Below are 3592 nucleotides of genomic sequence, written 5' to 3' on the forward strand. Positions count from 1 at the left end.
GCAATATGCTTCACATGCCTATTTTCTTCAAAGTGCATCTGCTGACAGTCTAAATTTGGTCTCCAGAAAGAACTTGATTGGAGGTTGTGGGTTTTGCATAGAGGATTTCTGTTTCATGGTAAGTGGAATCGAGACCACTAACTGTTTCCTGTAAAGCTTTTAATATAAAATCATTGAATTTCATAGCAAGTTCTAGACTCTCTTTTAAAATTCAAAGACCAAAAATGGTGACGGGCAGCAGCATGATTAGTCTCAGGCCTTTTGCCTCTTCATCCCTAGTACAGACAGCAAACTATTGCTATACACCTTGTGTAAGTTTTGACAATTACTTTTATTTAAATGGGAGGCTAAAATTAAGAAAACTTTCTGCGTCTGTTAACAGTGAATGATTACAACTCTCAGAATTCATTGCTCCTTGAACATAATGGAAATTGTGAAACAAGTAACCCAGAAGACATCACCCCAGGATGTCCTCTCACTACAGCTGCAAGGGAGGTGGATTTTTGATCTCTTTTTCACACAGACTGGAAGGAAGTTATCCTTTAAAAGATACAACTGTCGATACAAAACAGCTCTCTTTTGACCTAAGAAAGTATTGTTTACATAGGTACTCATGAACCTTTCCACCCTTATAACCATTTCTGTTTTGAAACACTGTGGCAGAAGTGAGAGGGGCTGTCACAATTCCAGCTCTATCCTACACCCTTCTTCCCAACCCCTTAGAGAGTGGACTGCAGTCTTGCTGCCTGCTTAGTTACATATAACTAAATGGAGACACTGTGCTGTTGTGAGCAAAGAAGAACAATACTCATTCTGCTTTTAGCTCTAAAAATGACTTTTAAAAAAAAAAAAAAAAAAAAAGTTACTTTTCCTGCAGAAATTCTGCTACAACCTTCCCTGGAAATTTTAAGCACTGCCATTTTAAGCAGTTAAGTTTCAGAACAACCCTACCTTTCCTAAAGATAAACAAGAAGACTTCAAAATTAGACTGCCGAGCACACTCTAACCTAAAGCCTCCAAACCCAACACCACAATGCAGATGCAAAGTCTGGCGTGGCTACGAACACAGGAAGCCCTGTTATTCCACATTCCCCACAAGCAGAGGGTTTGCTTAATCCGACCGCTGCCACAAACTCCGAGCACTCCTGTGAGCCACCACCTCGTTTCATAAAGACTTACAGTGCCTTGGCAGCGGCCTTACTGATCAATCAGAACTGAGCCAGCAGTTCAACCTGGGCAGCAAGAATTTGGTCCATATGAGCAGCAGCAGCCAAGGCAGCCTTGCTAAACATAAGTAAGAAAATCTGCAGTCACTGCAGATCACCTGCAACACTGAGCAGTTAAATGGACACCCATGGATGCAGATTTTGCACAAATTTACCCAGCGTCTTGAAGGTAAGCACTAAACGCACCGCTTTATTGAGAGGAAAGCACCTGCAATTAGTAACAGAAACAATTTAAAGTTTTTCATCCCTTGCTCAATTAAAGAACACTTGGTCTGATGACAACTCTTGTCATCAATGTAAAAAACATCAGAGGAATACTGGCATCCTGTCCTTTTCTAATTTACGAGATCCAGATTAAGTTACTCATTTATAAAGGGAGATAATATTTACCTATTAGTTGTTTCACACAATTTAGCAATAAAAAAACATTAATCTTGATAATTTCCCAGTAACGTTACAGACCCATTAAAAAACAAATAATCTACAAATTACGGCAATGTGACAGTCAACTAGTCCTAGAAACTTTCAGAATCTACACTATAAAGTGAGCTAGGAATTTGGAAAATGAAGGAGTATCACCAAAAAGTGGACATTTACAACACCTTTTAGAATTTTTGCAATTATTTCTTCCATTTTTTTCAACCAGTATTAAAATGTTTTGCCTTGGTTTCTCATGAAAGCATTTGCACTTCACACTCAAACTCTGTAATAAATTTACACATGACCAAATAGAGTCATGTGCACTGACAACTTTATAGCTGAGGCAATTGAATTAGAATTAAAAATGTATTTGACTTACTGATAAAATCACATTGGATACATTGAATGTAGACTACTAACAGCAAGCTACATGAAGACATCTTATCTTCTCATTCTCAAATGATGATAATGATGAACACTTTTCGTGCTGAAAGAGATGAGGATTCCTCTGGTGGTGTTTTGTGCGCTTTCCAGGTACTTTGTAATACTAAGAACACTTTCACAGATGAAGCACTAGTAGGTTACTATTATGCGCTTGTATGATTTTAATAGATTTTCTGTTAAGACCCACCGTCAAGTGACTACAATCCACGTCATGATGCCTTTCCTGGATTTTATGAGCATCTTTTGACTTCAGTACTACACCGCATGCGTTGCAGAAATGCTGTGTTATCTCAGAATTCAGATTTAAGGTGCAAACTTCTTTCATAGGAAGAGCTTACCATGTTATTATCATGCCTAGCTTTCTTCTGATTTTGGTAATTTTCAGGCCCCGTTTCATCTTCAGGTTTGTTTTTTTTACCTCCTCAACTACAGTCAGAGTTCTGGATGTAAACACAACACTGGCCAAAAGTTGTAACAGACTGCGCTTCTTTACCTTTGCTGTTTCTGGATTTGCTGAAGTCCGTGATATATGAAAGAGAACCAGGCACTGCAGGCCAGGGCTCCTCAAGCTGAAAATGGCCTGTTTCTTCTCCAAACAAGGTGTTCATCACTTCATGAGTGAGCAGCATGAGAATTATTGCTCAGACTCCCTGGGCTCATGTCACATCAGTGAGAGTTTGTATTTTGACACATCTGACACATGGGTAATAGATGGATGATTTTACAAGACTTTCTTTGCTTTCCTTATTTTCTTGGTTAACTTCATCTCCTATGCTGTACGACTCATTTGCATCTGGGTCCGTTTTAGGACGGACTGAAGTGTGACACGCTGTTATCTTTTTCATGTAAGGCACGTCGCGATCTTACTTGTGATGCTGCTTGTGAACTGGCAGAGCTTGCACCTTCATACCTCCACCTGAAACATCTCCTCCAGGCCAGCAGCCTGGGCTTGAAGACCCTCAGAGCGAGCAGCATACAGCCAGGATGTTTTGTTTCCCTCTGGGAGATGTGGGTTCGCTGGCATCCTTCTCAGAAGGGGTGGTCTGGGATTGGGATGGGTTGCTCAGGGAGGTGGTGGGGTCACCGTCCCTGGGGGTGTTCAAGGCGAGGTTGGACGTGGTGCTTGGGGACATGGTTTAGTGGTGACATTGGTGGTAGGGGGTGGTTGCAGCAGGTGATTTTGGGGTCTTTTCCAACCTCAATGGCTCTGTGATTCACAGTCGGACCTTTCTGTCAGGCATACCTACAGAAGACAGAACAACGCAGTTCAAGTAGTTAAACTCCACATCGGGCCACAACACCCAGACCCCAAACCTCTGAAGACGCCCCCAAGAACGCATTTCCCCTCCGTGAAGCTCCCCCCGCACCCCCATTCCCGCACCGACCCCCCCACACACCGACCTCACGGGGCCGCCGGGCGCCGCCCCCCGCTGCTGGGGGGCAGGGGCGGCGCTGCGGGGCCCGCTCCCCGCCCACAGCCCCGGCTGCGGCTTCCGCCCGCC

This window comes from Anas acuta, chromosome 2, assembly GCF_963932015.1.
Source record: "Anas acuta chromosome 2, bAnaAcu1.1, whole genome shotgun sequence".
In the NCBI taxonomy this organism is placed as follows: Eukaryota; Metazoa; Chordata; class Aves; order Anseriformes; family Anatidae; genus Anas; species Anas acuta.